Source organism: Pristiophorus japonicus, chromosome 21, assembly GCF_044704955.1.
Source record: "Pristiophorus japonicus isolate sPriJap1 chromosome 21, sPriJap1.hap1, whole genome shotgun sequence".
In the NCBI taxonomy this organism is placed as follows: domain Eukaryota; kingdom Metazoa; phylum Chordata; class Chondrichthyes; family Pristiophoridae; genus Pristiophorus; species Pristiophorus japonicus.
In genome coordinates, this window is record NC_091997.1 from 83,064,678 (window position 1) to 83,080,989 (window position 16,312).

At 45.3% G+C, this 16,312-nt stretch overlaps 1 protein-coding gene across 2 annotated transcripts in view; it reads left to right on the forward strand.

Annotated features, from left to right (window-relative positions):
• The first annotated feature begins 1,162 nt into the window (after positions 1 to 1,162).
• Positions 1,163 to 16,312, forward strand: part of LOC139233736 (activating signal cointegrator 1-like) — a 98,277-nt gene continuing 83,127 nt past the window's right edge. The window contains exons 1-2 of one of the 2 annotated variants that reach the window (XM_070864198.1): positions 1,163 to 1,324; positions 3,792 to 3,883. The gene's annotated coding sequence lies outside the window, so the exon portion shown is untranslated. The remainder of the gene's footprint in view (positions 1,325 to 3,791; positions 3,884 to 16,312) is intronic. The other variant, XR_011588206.1, reaches the window with a different exon arrangement.

Sequence of the window (16,312 nt, forward strand, 5' to 3'; positions counted from 1 at the left end):
GGGGGGAGGAGGAGGAGAGAGAGAGAGAGAGTGGGGGGGGAAGGGGAGAGAGAGTGTGGGGGTGAGGGGGAGAGAGAGAGAGAGAGTGGGGGGGGTGGGGGAGAGAGAGAGTGCGGAGGGGGGAAGAGAGTGGGGAGCGGCCGGGGGGAGGGAGTGGGGGCGGGTGTTGGGGGGAGGGGTAAGGAGGTGTTGGGTGGGAGGGGGAGTGGGAGTGGGGAGGGGGAGAGGTGAGCGGGGGGAGGGAGGGGAAGGAATGGGGGGGGCATTAGTGGCACTGCCATGTGCTTACACACATGGATAAAATGTAAGTGGTGGGGTAAGGCGGACAGTAAGTGCTGTGTCGACGGGACTTGAGAAGGACTTAAATTTATTTCCTGCCACCTCAGCTATTCCGTGACCATGTTCGATCCAGATTATAAGTGACAACCTTATTTAAGCAGCAGAATGCTCCAATAGAAAAAGGGATGGCAGCGAAGTTAATTGACTTCTGAAAGAGATAACCGCACATAAAGATTTTTGTGTTTTGTCAGCAATTCCAATCACTGTTCGGACAGCCCTTGTAACGAGGAGCGATAAATGACGGTTGCTCAATAGCTTAACCACTTCACTGATTTGGTGTAACAATAATTCAAGGTTACCATACTCCAGAGGGGAATTTGTTCCATCGCAGTCAGCTAACGTTCTCAAATTTAGAGACTAGATTTAGTGGGCTAAATCACGGTTACATTTTACACTTATTTTCACCTCTACGCTGACGCACCAGTGCAGTACTGAAGAAGCACTGCTCTATCTGAGGTGCCGTCTTTCGGATGCAACATTAAGTCGAGGCTCCCCTCCCCCTCTGCCCTCTCAGAATGATGGTAAAGATTCCACTGCATTTTTTTATTTGATGAAGAAGCAGGGGAGTTCTCCCCCGTGTCCTGCCCAATTTTTATTTCTCAACCAACATCACTAAAACAGATTATCTGCTCATTATCACGTTGCTGTTCGTGGGATCATTCTGTGCACATATTGCTGCCGCATTTCCTACATTACAACAGTGACTGTACTTCAAAAGTACTTCATGGGGGACTTCCTGAGGTTGTGAAAGGCGCAACATAAATCCAAGCTTTTTTCTTTCGAATTAGGAATAAAATTGTGAAGAAAAGCGCTCAGATCTTCAATAGGTTCAGAAATTGACCGGAACCTTGACACTCCCATCCAATCAGGACCGTGACATTGCCTGAAATGTGAAATCCTGCCAATATCCAAGTGATTTCTGATGAAAGCTTCCTGCTTCAAGGAAGGGTTTCCCATTGGCCAGCGTTTGCAGGGGAACTTTAAGGTGAAGCCAATTGGTTGATAACTTGTCCAACAGATGAGCATGGTGACAATGAAGAAAGCTCTTTTGTTTGAGCGATATGTATCCTGTGTGTGTGCGCTGTGTATTTAATCCATTGCCCATGGAATTGTTCAGACAAAAGCAAGTGGATGGATGTGGGCACAAATTTTTTATTATAGATTTTCACGCACGCATCCTGAAAGGTCAATGGTATTTTACTCTTTTGCTTTCAAACGCAAGCCTACTATAGATCACCTTGTTGTCTTGTCTCTCTCTACCTTCTTTCTCCCACTCCCACACCTCACATGCGAGCAGTGTGCCCTGGACTCCCACAGCCCATTCACCCTGCCTTTGACCTCTCCCAGTGATGTCCTCCACTCTCCAATCCTGGCCCCGATCACCCGCAGTTTCTGCAATCTCGCTGAAGCCCAGTGGCCTGAGGGAATATTCAACTCGGTCTCCGAGGAGGAGGAAAATGTTTTTCTTCCATCTACGAACTTGCTTCAACCCATTTCCCCCTCGTCTCACACACACATGGCAATAGTAGTTTTATTTGTCGTGTGTGTGTTGAGGGTATTAGTGTATACTTGTGTAAACAATCGCAAACCTTTCAAAAGGCTCCTAGAATCATACAGCAGAGAAGGAGGCCATTCGGCCCATCGTGCCTGTGCTGGCTCTTTGAAAGAGTTATCCGATTAGTCCCACTCCCCGACTCAGTGATTCCTTTTTAAGTATTTATCCAATTCCTTTTGAAAATTAATATTGAATCTTTCAGGCAATGTATTTCAGATTATTATGTGGGGAAAAAACCTCTCCACTTACTTTTTCCGCCTCTCCTTCCCCCTTACCTTTTTTTTTGCCAATTTTCTTAAATCTGTGTCCTCTGATTATCAACCCTCCTGTCATTGGATGCAGTTTCTCCCTGCCCACTCTGTCGAAACCCCCTCGTAACAAATTGATGCTTAAAACTGATAGAACTAGAGAATATTTCTTGTACTTACTGTGGAATGTGAAAATCTTATTCAAAATGACCCGTCAAAGTCTTTATGAATCGTCTTCTATACAGACCAGGACATAACAGTCCTGTTAGAATTGTCAAGGAGCATGGCTATTTGGGTGGACGAGCCAATTGCTAAACATCCACAGCAAGGCAGCAACTAGTCGTGGATTGGGATGATAATTCCTCCCATTATTAACCCCAACCCAACAGCTGCTGGCAACCTCAACCCTGACCGACTGCAGTAAACTCAACTTGTTGCTGTGATTCGAGCTTTATGCCGTTCACTGCCATTGGGAGCCGCGATGTGTTGATAGTTGGGGCAGGGAGCTGAGGGAACTGCAACGGGTCAATGACTTTGGATGGTGATGTGGACTTGTAGTCCAGTCACTTGGAAATCGACGAGAGGCTCAACCCGAGTGTGACTCGGGCAAGCAAAATGCAAGACTGCGGGCAGCACTGACCTGTAAACAATGAGATTAAATACACCCAAGTCAAACCAAATTTACTTGCGGAAAAATTAAACTTTAAAAAAAATTCAGTCCCTCACCTGTGCTGCTGGACACCAGACACTGAGAAGTGATTTGGGTGTCTGGACCTCCACTGCACCACAATTCTCCCTGCGATGAGGCTGAGCTCAGGGTCCTGACGGTTTTGGTGCAGACCCACTCCATTTTGCCAAATTCAATGTATCTTACAAGAAATTTCTGTGTTCACCTCATTTTTCGGAAGTGTGCATGGGGTGCTGGGAAACTTCGATGCTTCCTCTTCAGTGTGAATTTGGAGGGGCAGTAAAAAAAAAAAGTGAGGTTTCACTGAACCATTTTGAGGATTGCTGCAGTGTTCCTGCATTCCATCCTAAAGTAATAAATGTCCTCGTTAAACCTAATGCAGCCGCATGCAAAATGGCTGTAAGAGTCTGTCTGCCTCTGATGTTTCACGTAGAAACGTAGAAAGAAACATAGAAATTTACAGCGCAGAAGGAGGCCATTTCAGACCATCGTTTCCGCGTCGGCTGACAAAGAGCCACACGGGACTGGACAGGTTAGACGCAGGAAGAATGTTCCCGATGTTGGGGAAGTCCAGAACCAGTTGTCACAGTCTAAGGATAAGGGGTAAGCCATTTAGGACCGAGATGAGGAGAAACTTCTTCACCCAGAGAGTGGTGAACCTGTGGAATTCTCTCACAGAAAATTGTTGAGGCCAATTCGTGAGATACATTCAAAAGGGAGTTAGATGTGGCCCTTACAGCTAAAGGGATCAAGAGGTATGGAGAGAAAGCAAGAATGGGATACTGAAATTGCATGATCAGCCATGATCAAATTGAATGGTGGTGCAGGCTCGAAGGGCCGAATGGCCTGCTCCTGCACCTATTTTCTATGTTTACGGCCCTCGGTCAGCAGGCCTGGGTTCTTAAAAATCATGCCAAGATACTGCTTATAGCAGCTTTTAAATATCCTTTCCTTTTCGCAGATGTTGAATTTCCCAAGGACTACCCGACTGGATGCCTGCTGGGCTGTGTGGATATGCAAGACTGCCTGTCCCAAGAGCAGTATCGTGAACAGGTAAGCACAAGTGCTGCCACTAGTCTTGCAGTCACGTCCCTCCCCAGTTATGCCAGCTGTGGCTCAGTGGGCAGCACTCTCGCCTCTGAGTCAGCAGGTTGTGGGTTCAAGTCCCACTCCAGAGACTCGAGCACATGAAATCTAGGCTGACACTCCAGTGCAGTGCTGAGAGCATGCTGCACTGTCTTTCGGATGAGACGTTAAACCGAGGCCCCGTCTGCTCTCTCAGGAGGACGTAAAAGATCCCACGGCACTATTTTGAAGAAGAGCAGCGGAGTTATCCCCGGTGTCCTGGCCAATATTTGTCCCTCCATCAACATCACTAAAACAGATTATCTGGTCATTATCACATTGAGGTTTGTGGGAGCTTGCTGTGTGCAAATTGGCTGCCGCGTTTCCCACATTACAACAGTGACTACACTCCAATAGTACTTCATTGGCTGTAAAGCACTTTGAGACGTTCGGTGGTTGTGAAAGGCGCAATATAAATATAAGTCTTTTCTTAAAATATGTCAAACAGTATGTGCAGAGGGTGCACCTTTTTTTTATAAAGGCTTTCATAATCCGTGACTTGTGCGCCAGTGAAACTGGTGCATAAAGAGCTTGTCTGTCTGATTTCACAATACACCGCCACCCGGATTTTCATCACTCCTCTGAAAGTGACGGCAACTTCTGAAGTCAGTGCATGCGCAGATAAACGCAGAAATCCAGAGGTTGGTGTCCGTTGTTACCTGCTCCTCTACAGGTTATGCTGTGGAACTCCCCAGAGTCGGCAATCAATTCAAATCAAAATTCCTGCTGAAACCTTCCCCAATTATACTGAAATATCGCTGCTTGATCCCCCTGCCCCCACCCAATGTGAAAAAGTTGAAAGAGGTGTAACTGGGTTTTTATTACAACGTATTGACTGCTGAACAACCGTTTTGGCCTTGGAAAAACTAATTTTGTATTTGTTTGGAATGTCAAATTTTAATATAAGAATTACATGGCTTTTAATATTTTTAAAGTTTGTTTGATATTTCAGTTTCTACCATAATCCTTATGTGTATGTCCCAATCATTGTTTTGCTCTCTGCAAAATTTATAAAGTAAATTATAATCTGCATTTTACTTCCTGGTTTGCTGTCAGTGCGAATTCCTCAATGTCATTGGCTGCTTAGCCTGCTTGATGACATCACTGTTGCTGGAGATTGGCTTGTGATTTAGCGCCAGATTCAAACTAAGCTGAAATTCACACCACAGAGCTGGCTCGATCTTTTTGTGGGCAGCTTTCTTTGAGGTCAGCGGCGTCACTTCGACACTGACCGCAAATTACAGGCCGTTATTTTATGGTCGTCGCAACACTTTGCTTTCCTTCCCTCCTCTCTCGAAGGTGGCTGCTCGCTCCAAGGTAAAGTCCTCCTTGCACCAGCAGCCCTCTGGTATTTTGCCCAAGTGTCATTCCTGGTGAGTGAGCCCAGTGAATGTACCACTGAAGTGAATGATCCGTTAGCTTGACTGCAAATAGCGATGGGAACAAAGTGCTCTGTTGTATATTCTGCACAGCGGACAGGTAGCCCCCGGATTGGTTGAACACGTCACCATCAGTCACCGGGGCAGCTTTTCTGAGTTTTTGTTCCTTTAAACAAACATCCTTTTTTAAGCCTTTCCAAATTCCTTTTTAGCTTGTAAAGTTCAGCCATGACAAAGTGCTAGTTTGGCAGGACATTTCAGTTCATCCACAAGGATCGTGCTTGCGTCAGGGTTCCGATAGACTCTGTATAAATGGATTGATTTGCTTTTTCTACATTACAACAGTGACTACATTTCAAAAGTACTTCATTGGCTGTAAAGCGCTTTGGGACGTCCTGAGGTTGTGATGCAAGTCTTTCTTTCTATACTTTAGCCCGTTTAATTATTCATATAGAAACTGCAAGTAATGAGTGCTGTATGGGCACTGGGCTATTTCGAAGTCATACGATTACATGGATATACGGCACAGATACAGGCCATTCGGCCCAACCAGTCCATGCCGGCGTTTATGCTCCACTCGAGCCTCCTCCCGTCTTTCCTCATCTAAATCTATCAGCATAACTCTCTGTTCCCTTCTCCCTCATCTGCTTATATAAACGCCACTTAAATGCATCTGTACGATCTGTTTCAACCACTCTCTGTGGTAGCAAGTTCCACATTCTCACCACTCTTTGGGTAAAGAAATTACTTCTGAATTCACTATTGGATTTCTTGGTGACTATCTTATATTGATGGTCTCTAATTATGCTCTTCCCCACAAGTGGAAACATTCTCTCTGTACCCACTCGATCAAAACCTTTCATCATTTTAAAGACCTCTACTAGGTCAACCCTCAGCCTTCTCTTTTCAAGAGAAAAGAGACCCAGCCTGTTCATCCTTTCCTGATATGTATACCCTCGCATTTCTGGTATCAGCCTTGTAAATCTTCTCTGCAGCATCATCAGTGCCTCTATATCCTTTTTATAATATTCCCTGAACAATGCAAATGATTAATCTAATATTTTGTAGCCTTTATAGATTGACCATATACAGAATGCTGAACTTTGTAAACCAGAATGATTCGAGGAATGGACAAACTCTGGCAGTCACATGACACCTCTCTCTCCCTGTTGCTTCTAGGCATAACAACAACCTGCATTTGTGTAGCGCCTTTAATGCAGTAAAAACATCCCAATGTGCTTGTCGATTCATGTTATCACTGCAGTCACCCCAAGCACACTGCACAAATCACTGTAAACAGGCAAGACTAATATGGTCAACAGATGAGGGACTGAAGTGAGTGAGAACCAAGATTCAGAATTTTAATTTTTCTTTATCACATGCCCCCTCAGAATGCTTTATATACTTGAGTGTCAGTCATGGCTCAGATTGCATTCTCGCCTCCGAGTCAGAAAGTCAGGGGTTCAAACTATGAGCATATAATTTAGGCTGACACTTCAGTGCAGATCTGAGGGAGTGCCAGCTTTTGCATAAACCGAGGCTCCGTCTGCCCCACCAGGTGCACGCACGCGTGGCAGCGCAGTAATCGGAAAGGTCACGCGTTGGCTTTTACATTGGCCCTAAAATTCCAGTCGGAGCCGCCTTTTGGACAAACGCCTCTGACCGGAGAATTTTTCCCAACATACCTGGCGGTCCGGGAGGAGCGGGGGATTGCAGTGGGGAGACCTTCACTTCCCGCGCTGCAGAGCATGCTGCCGTCCTCCAGGTTCCCACGCAGAAGGTGCAGTCACGTGTGACTGCTCAGCCAATCAGGTACAGCATTCTCATGCAATGGGAACTCCGTACCGACAAGTTCTCATTGCTATTAGAAACATAGCAAATAGGTGCAGGAGTAGGCCATTCGGCCCTTCTAGCCTGCACCGACATTCAATTAGTTCATGGCTGAACATGCAACTTCAGTACCCCATTCCTGCTTTCTTGCCATACCCCTTGATCCCCCTAGTAGTAAGGACTACATCTAACTCTTTTTTGAATATATTTAGTGAATTGGCCTCAACAACTTTCTGTGGTAGAAAATTCCATAGGTTCACCACTCTCTGGGTGAAGAAGTTCCTCCTCATCTCGGTCCTAAATGGCTTACCCCTTATCCTTAGACTGTGACCCCTGGTTCTGGACTTCCCCAACATTGGGAACATTCTTCCTGCATCTAACCTGTCTAAACCCATCAGAATTTTAAACGTTTCTATGAGGTCCCCTCTCATTCTTCTGAACTCCAGTGAATACAAGCCCAGTTGATCCAGTCTTTCCTGATAGGTCAGTACCGCCATCCAGGGAATCAGTCTGGTGAACCTTCGCTGCACTCCCTCAATAGCAAGAATGTCTTTCCTCAGGTTAGGATACCAAAACTGTACACAATACTCCAGGTGTGGCCTCACCAATGCCCTGTACAACTGTAGCAACACCTCCCTGCCCCTGTACTCAAATCCCCTCGCTATAAAGGCCAACATGCCATTTGCTTTCTTAACCGCCTGCTGTACCTGCATACCAACCTTCAATGACTGATGTACCATGACACCAAGGTCTCGTTGCACCTCCCCTTTTCCTAATCTGTCACCATTCAGATAATAGCCTGTCTCTCTGTTTTTACCACCAAAGTGGATAACCTCACATTTATCCACATTATACTTCATCTGCCAAGCATTTGCCCACTCACCTAACCTATCCAAGTCGCTCTGCAGCCTCATAGCATCCTCCTCGCAGCTCACACTGCCACCCAACTTAGTGTCATCCGCAAATATGGAGATACTATATTTAATCCCCTCGTCTAAATCATTAATGTACAGTGTAAACAGCTGGGGCCCCAGCACAGAACCTTGCGGTACCCCACTAGTCACTGCCTGCCATTCTGAAAAGTACCCATTTACTCCTACTCTTTGCTTCCTATCTGACAACCAGTTCTCAATCCATGTCAGCACACTACCCCCAATCCCATGTGCTTTAACTTTGCACATTAATCTTTTGTGTGGGACCTTGTCAAAAGCCTTCTGAAAGTTCAAATACACCACATCAACTGGTTCTCCCTTGTCCACTCTACTGGAAACATCCTCAAAAAATTCCAGAAGATTTGTCAAGCATGATTTCCCTTTCACAAATCCATGTTGACTTGGACCTATCATGTCACCTCTTTCCAAATGCGCTGCTATGACATCCTTAATAATTGATTCCATCATCTTACCCACTACCGATGTCAGGCTTACAGGTCTATAATTCCCTGTTTTCTCTCTCCTTTTTTAAAAAGTGGGGTTACATTGGCTACCCTCCACTCGATAGGAACTGATCCAGAGTCAATGGAATGTTGGAAAATAACTGTCAATGCATCCGCTATTTCCAAGGCCACCTCCTTAAGTACTCTGGGATGCAGTCCATCAAGCCCATGGGATTTATCGGCCTTCAATCCCATTAATTTCCCCAACACAATTTCCCGACTAATAAGGATTTCCCTCAGTTCCTCCTCCTTACTAGACCCTCTGACCCCTCTTATATCCGGAAGGTTGTTTGTGTCCTCCTTAGTGAATACCGAACCAAAGTACTTGTTCAATTGGTCCGCCATTTCTTTGTTCCCCGTTATGACTTCCCCTGATTCTGACTGCAGGGGACCTACGTTTGTCTTTACTAACCTTTTTCTCTTTACATATCTATAGAAACTTTTGCAATCCGTCTTAATGTTCCCTGCAAGCTTCTTCTCGTACTCCATTTTCCCTGCCCTAATCAAACCCTTTGCCCTCCTCTGCTGAGTTCTAAATTTCTCCCAGTCTCCGGGTTCGCTGCTATTTCTGGCCAATTTGTATGCCACTTCCTTGGCTTTAATACTATCCATGATTTCCCTTGATAGCCACGGTTGATCCACCTTCCCTTTTTGATTTTTACGACAGACAGGTATGTGCAATTGTTGTTGTTCATCCATGCGGTCTCTAAATGTCTGCCGTTGCCCATCCACAGTCAACCCTTTAAGTATCATTCGCCAATCAATCCTAGCTAATTCACGCCTCATACCTTCAAAGTTACCCTTCTTTAAGTTCTGGACCATGGTCTCTGAATTAACTGTTTCATTCTCCATCCTAATGCAGAATTCCACCATATTATGGTCACTCTTCCCCAAGGGGCCTCGCACAACGGTATTGCTAATTAATCCTCTCTCATTACACAACACCCAGTCTAAGATGGCCTCCCCCCTAGTTGGTTCCTCGACATATTGGTCTAGAAAACCATCCCTTATGCACTCCAGGAAATCCTCCTCCACCGTATTGCTTCCAGTTTAGTTAGCCCAATCTATGTGCATATTAAAGTCACCCATTATAACTGCTGCACCCTTATTGCATGCACCCCTAATTTCCTGTTTGATGCCCTCCCCAACATTACTCCGACTGTTTGGAGGTCTGTACACAACTCCCACTAATGTTTTTTGCCCTTTGGTGTTCTGCAGTTCTACCCATATAGATTCCACATCATCCAAGCTAATGTCCATTCTAACTATTGCATTAATCTCTTCTTTAACCAGCAATGCTACCCCACCTCCTTTTCCTTTTATTCTATCCTTCCTGAATGTTGAATACCCCTGGATGTTGAGTTCCCAGCCCTGATCATCCTGGAGCCACGTCTCCGTAATCCCAATCACATCATATTTGTTAACATCTATTTGCACAGTTAATTCATCCACCTTATTACGGATACTCCTTGCATTAAGACACAAAGCCTTCAGGCTTGTTTTTTTAACACCCTTTTTCCTTTTAGAATTTTGCTGTACAGTGGCCCTTTTTGTTTTTTGTCTTTTGTCTTGGGTTTCTCTGCCTTCCACTTTTCCTCATCTCCTTTCTGTCTTTTGCTTTTGTCTCCTTTTTGTTTCCCTCTGTCTCCCTGCATTGATTCCCATCCCCCTGCCATATTAGTTTAACTCCTCCCCAACAGCACTAGCAAACACTCCCCCTAGGACATTGGTTTCCGTCCTGCCCAGGTGCAGACCGTCCGCTTTGTACTGGTCCCACCTCCCCCAGAACCGGTTCCAATGCCCCAGGAATTTGAATCCCTCCCTGCTGCACCACTGCTCAAGCCACGTATTCATCTGCGCTATCCTGCGACTCCTACTCTGACTAGCACGTGGCACTGGTAGCAATCCCGAGATTACTACTTTTGAGGTCCTACTTTTTAATTTAGCTCCTAGCTCCTTAAATTCGTTTCGTAGGACCTCATCCCTTTTTTTTTTTAAACCTATGTCGTTGGTACCAATGTGCACCACGACAACTGGCTGTTCTCCCTCCTTTTTTAGAATGTCCTGCACCCGCTCAGAGACATCCTTGACCCTTGCACCAGGGAGGCAACATACCATCCTGGAGTCTCGGTTGCGGCCGCAGAAACGCCTATCTATTCCCCTTACAATTGAATCCCCTATCACTGTCGCTCTCCCACTCTTTTTCCTCCCCTCCTGTTCAACAGAGCCAGCCACGGTGCCATGAACTTGGCTGCTGCTGCCCTCCCCTGATGAGTCATCCCCCTCAACAGCACTCAAAGCAGTGTATCTGTTTTGCAGGGGGATGACCACAGGGGACCCCTGCACTACCTTCCTTGCACTGTTCTTCCTGCTGGTCTTCCATTCCCTATCTGGCTGTGGACCCTTCACCTGCGGTAAGACCAACTCGCTACACGTGCTACTCACGTCATTCTCAGCATCGTGGATGCTCCAGAGTGAATCCACCCTCAGCTCCAACTCCGCAGCGCGATCCGTCAGGAGCTGGAGGCGGATACACTTCCTTCACACGTAATCGTCAGGAACACTGGAGTCGTCCCTGAGTTCCCACATGGTACAGGAGGAGCATAACACGCGACCGAGCTGTCCTGTCATGACTTAACCCTTAGATAGGCAACAACAATGCTAAAGTTTACTCACTGTTATAGAAGAGAAGAAAGAAAAACTACTCCCCAATCACCAGCCAATCACTTACCCCCTTGGCTGTGACATCACCTTTGTTTCTTTCTACTTCTTTTTTGCCTTCTCCCTGTAACTGCACAAGTACGCCTCTCGCTGCCGCTGGGCCTTTTATAGGCCTCCGACCCCGGACTCGCGCCTCACCAACTGCCCTTATTAATTGAGAAAAAACCCAAACACAATAACACCAAATAAAAAATAAAAAACACACCTCACATAATTAAAGTTAATTGAAATTAAAGTTAATAAATATCTTAGAGAAAATTTTTTTCCGAGTTTTTAAGAAGTTTTTTTAATTATGGTTTGAAATAAATTAATGTAGTGGACAGGGTTTTTAAAAATAAAATGTGTTTTTTAAATTTTATTATGTTTTAAGTGTGTTTTAAATCTCTTACGCCTGTAGCAGTAGGCTATGCGCCTGCTTTTATCAGGCGCAAGAGTATTGAGGACATTTTCTGGGCAAGATATGGGTAAATCCCACAATCGTGCCTGTGCAAATGTCCCCTCTCCCGATATGTGAAGCTGAAGCTTGACAGATCAGAAAAGCCGGTTTTCAGCACATGCGCATTGTGCGCTGAAAACCGGCTTTTGCGATGCCTTCCCGGGTCCGTACAGACCCGGGGAGGCCGGGATTTGTGGGCCAACGTAAATACCGTGCATGCGCAGAAAGTTAAAGGCTCTGCATTAAAAGAAACGCCACGTAGCTTGGAGGGAACATTGGATGTTATTTAAAATACAAGCTTACTCTTTTCTTTCAAAGGCCTGTTTTACTGAGCAAAAGCGTCAATATTGTCCTTTGGTTTTTAAGCACGTTCAAATTCAGCATCTTTGACAGCCGAACCCTGTAGAATGATTTCTCCCTGGCTGCCTGCGAAGATCCTAAACCTGCTGGGCCATTCTCTATACAGTATCGAGTGACTGTGAGCTAACGGAACAAACCTCTCTATAATTTGCTGCTAATTGGTATTGATGGGCAATCTCGTAGATCATCATTGGCAATTACCATCTCCGCCACCAGCAATCCTTCCAACTTCTGCACATCGGTGGCTGAGATAATGCTGAATAATGAGCACTCTGTAAATGCCGACTACTGCTACTATGAAAGAGGTTGGGACTGCAGGTTTCTTTAATTTGGGGCTACCACAACTGCAGAGAGATGTTTAATTTCATCAGCAACACTTCAATTCTCTGGTATCAATGCACCTGGGCAGGACCGGAACCAATGTCCTAGGGGGAGTGTTTGCTAGTGCTGTTTTGGAGGAGTTAAACTAATATGGCAGGGGGATGGGAACCTATGCAGGGAGACAGAGGAGAATAAAATGGAGACAGAAGCAAAAGATAGAAAGGAGAATAGTAAAAGTGGAAGGCAGATAAACCCAAGGCAAAAAATAAAAAGGGCCACTTTACAGCAGAATTCTAAAGGGTTAAAGTGTGTTAAAAAGACAAGCCTGTAGGCTCTTTGCCTCAATGCGAGGAGTATTCGGAATAAGGTGGACGAATTAACTGCACAGCTAGCAGTTAACGGATATGATGTGATTGGCATCACGGAGACATGGCTCCAGGGTGACCAAGGCTGGGAACTCAACATCCAAAGATATTCAACATTTAGGAAGGAAAGACAGAAAGGAAAAGGAGGCGGGGTGGTGTTGCTGTTTAAAGAGGAAATTAATGCAATTGTAAGGAAGGACATTAGCTTGGATGATGTGGAATTGGTATGGGTGGAGCTACGGAATACCAAGGCAGAAAACGTTAGTGGGAGTTGTGTACAGGCCAACAAATAGTAGCAGAGAGGTTGGGGACAGCATCAAACAAGAAATAAGGGATGTGTGCAATAAAGGTACAGCAGTAATCATGGCTGACTTTAATCTACATATTGATTGGGCTAACCAAACTGGTAGCAATGCGGTGGAGGAGGATTTCCTGGAGTGTATTAGGGATGGTTTTCTAGACCAATATGTCGAGGAATCAACCAGAGAGCTAGCCATCCTAGACTGGGTGATGTGTAATGAGAAGGGACTAATTAGCAATCTTGTTGTGCGAGGCCCCTTGGGGAAGAGTGACCATAATATGGTAGAATTCTTTATTAAGATGGAGAGTGACGCAGTTAATTCCGACACTAGGGTCCTGAACTTAAGGAAAGGTAACTTTGATGGTATGAGGCGCGAATTGGCTAGATTGGACTAGCAAATGATACTTAAAGGGTTGACGGTGGATAGGCAATGACAAACCTTTAAAGATCATATGGACGAACTTCAACAATTGTACATCCCTGTCTGGAGTAAAAATAAAATGGGGAAGGTGGCTCAACCGTGGCTAACAAGGGAAATTAAGGATAGTGTTAAATCCAAGGAAGAGGCATATAAATTAGCCAGAAAAAGTAGGAAGCCGGAGGACTGGGAAAAATTTAGAATACAGCAGAGGAGGACCAAGGGTTTAATTAAGAGGGGAGAAATAGAGTACGAGAGGAAGCTTGCCGGAAACCTAAAAACTGACTGCAAAAGCTTCCATAGATATGTGAAGAGAAAAAGATTAGTGAAGACAAATGTAGGTGCATTTGGATTCGGGTGAATTTATAATGGGGAACAAAGAAATTGTAGACCAATTGAACAAGTACTTTGGTTCTGTCTTCACAAAGGAAAACACAAATAACCTTCCGGAAGTACTACGGGACCAAAGGTCTAGTGAGAAGGAGGAACTGAAGGATATCCTTATTAGGCGGGAAATTGTGTTAAGGAAATTGACAGGATTGAAGGCCGATAAATCCCCAGGGCCTGATAGTCTACATCCCAGAGTATTTAAGGAAGTGGCCCTAGAAATAGTGGACGCATTGGATCAGTTCCTGTGGCCTGGAGGGTTGCTAATGTAACACCACTTTTTAAAAAAAGGAGGGAGAGAGAAAACGGGTAATTATTTGCTGGTTAGCCTGACATCAATAGTGGGGAAAAGGTTGTAATCAATCATTAAGGATGAAATAGCAGCGCATTTGGGAAGCAGTGACAGGATTGGTCCAAGTCAGCATGGATTTATGAAGGGGAAATCATGCTTGACAAATCTTCTGGAATATTTTGAGGATGTAACTAGTAGAGTGGACAGGGGAGAACCAGTGGATGTGGTGTATTTGGACTTTCAAAAGGCTTTTGACAAGGTCCTACACAAGAGATTGGTGTGCAAAATCAAAGCACATGGTATTGGGGGTAATGTACTGACGTGGATAGAAAACTGGTTGGCAGACAGGAAGCAGAGAGTCGGGATTAACGTGTCCTTTTCAGAATGACAGGCAGTGACTAGTGGAGTGCCGCAGGGCTCAGTGCTGGGACCCCAGTTCTTTACAATATATATTAATGATTTAGATGATGGAATTGAGTGTAATATCTCCAAGTTTGCAGATGACACTAAAGTCGGTGGCGGTGTGAGCTGTGAGGAGGATGCTAAGAGGCTGCAGAGTGATTTGGACAGGTTAGGCGAGTAGGCAAATACATGGCAGATGCAGTATAATGTGGATAAATGTGAGGTTATCCACTTTTGGGGGCAAAAACACGAAGGCAGAATATCATCTGAATGGCGGCAGATTAGGAAAAGGGGAGGTACAGCGAGACCTGGGTGTCATGGTTCATCAGCCATTGAAGGTTGGCATGCAGGTACAGCAGGCGGTAAAGAAGGCAAATGGTATGTTGGCCTTCATAGCTAGGGGATTTGAGTATAGGAGCAGGGAAGTCTTACTGCAGTTGTACAGGGCCTTGGTGAGGCCCCACCTGGAATATTGTGTTCATTTTTGGTCTCCTAATCTGAGGAAGGACGTTCTTGCCATTGAGGGAGTGCAGCGAAGGTTCACCAGACTGATTCCAGGGATGGCTGGACTGACATATGAGGAGAGACTGGATCAACTGGGCCTTTATACACTGGAGTTTAGAAGGATGAGAGGGGATCTCATAGAAACGTATAAGATTCTGACTGGACTGGACAGGTTAGATGCGGGAAGAATGTTCCCGATGTTCGGGAAGTCCAGAACCAGGGGACACAGTCTTAGGATAAGGGGTAGGCCATTTAGGACTGAGTTGAGGAGAAACTTCTTCACTCAGAGATTGTTAACCTGTGGAATTCCATGCTGCAGAGAGTTGTTGATGCCAGTTCATTGGATATGTTCAAGAGGGAGTTAGATATGGCCCTTGCGGCTAAAGGGATCAAGGGGTATGGAGTGAAAGCAGGAACGGGGTACTGAAGGAATGATCAGCCATGATCTTATTGAAATGGTGCAGGCTCGAAGGGCTGGATGGCCTTCTCCTGCACCTATTTTCTATGTTTCTATGTATGGCTCTAAATTTAGGTGATCTTATTCAAACATATAAGATTCTGAGGGGGTTTGACAGGTTAGATGCAGAGAGGATGTTTCCCCTTGTGGGGGAATCTAGAACTAGGGAGCATAGTTTCAGAATAAGGGTCGCCCATTTAAAATGGAGGTGACGAGGAATTTCTTTAAGGGTTGTGAATCTGTGGAGGCTGGGTCATTGAATATATTTAAGGTGGAGATAGACGGTAAGGGAGTCAAGGGTTATGGGGGGCGGGCAAGGAAGTGGAGTTGAGGCCAAGATCACATCAGCCATTCTCCTATTTCTTATGTTTATGTTCCTCGGGTTATTATGGCCCACTGTGGTATGGCACCTAACCCTTCCATTATTTCTTAAACTAATGTAAATAGAGATTTGGTATAGCCCTGCAGTGCCTTGGTCAGATTTGATGCTTTGAACGATCATCAACAACAATACCATGCTATTTTTACAGTACCTTTAACATGGACAAATGCCCCTCGACAATATTGGGACGGGTCACCAAAAGTTTTGTCAAACAGACAGGATTTAAGGAGGACAATAGAGGAGAGAGAGGTGGGGTGTTTTGGAGGAATCTCCAGAATGTAAGGCCTAGATGGCTGAAGGCCCTACTGGTAAAGTTGGGGCGAAGGGAGGGGATTGCACAAGAGGATAGCGGGAAGCGACTATAGTG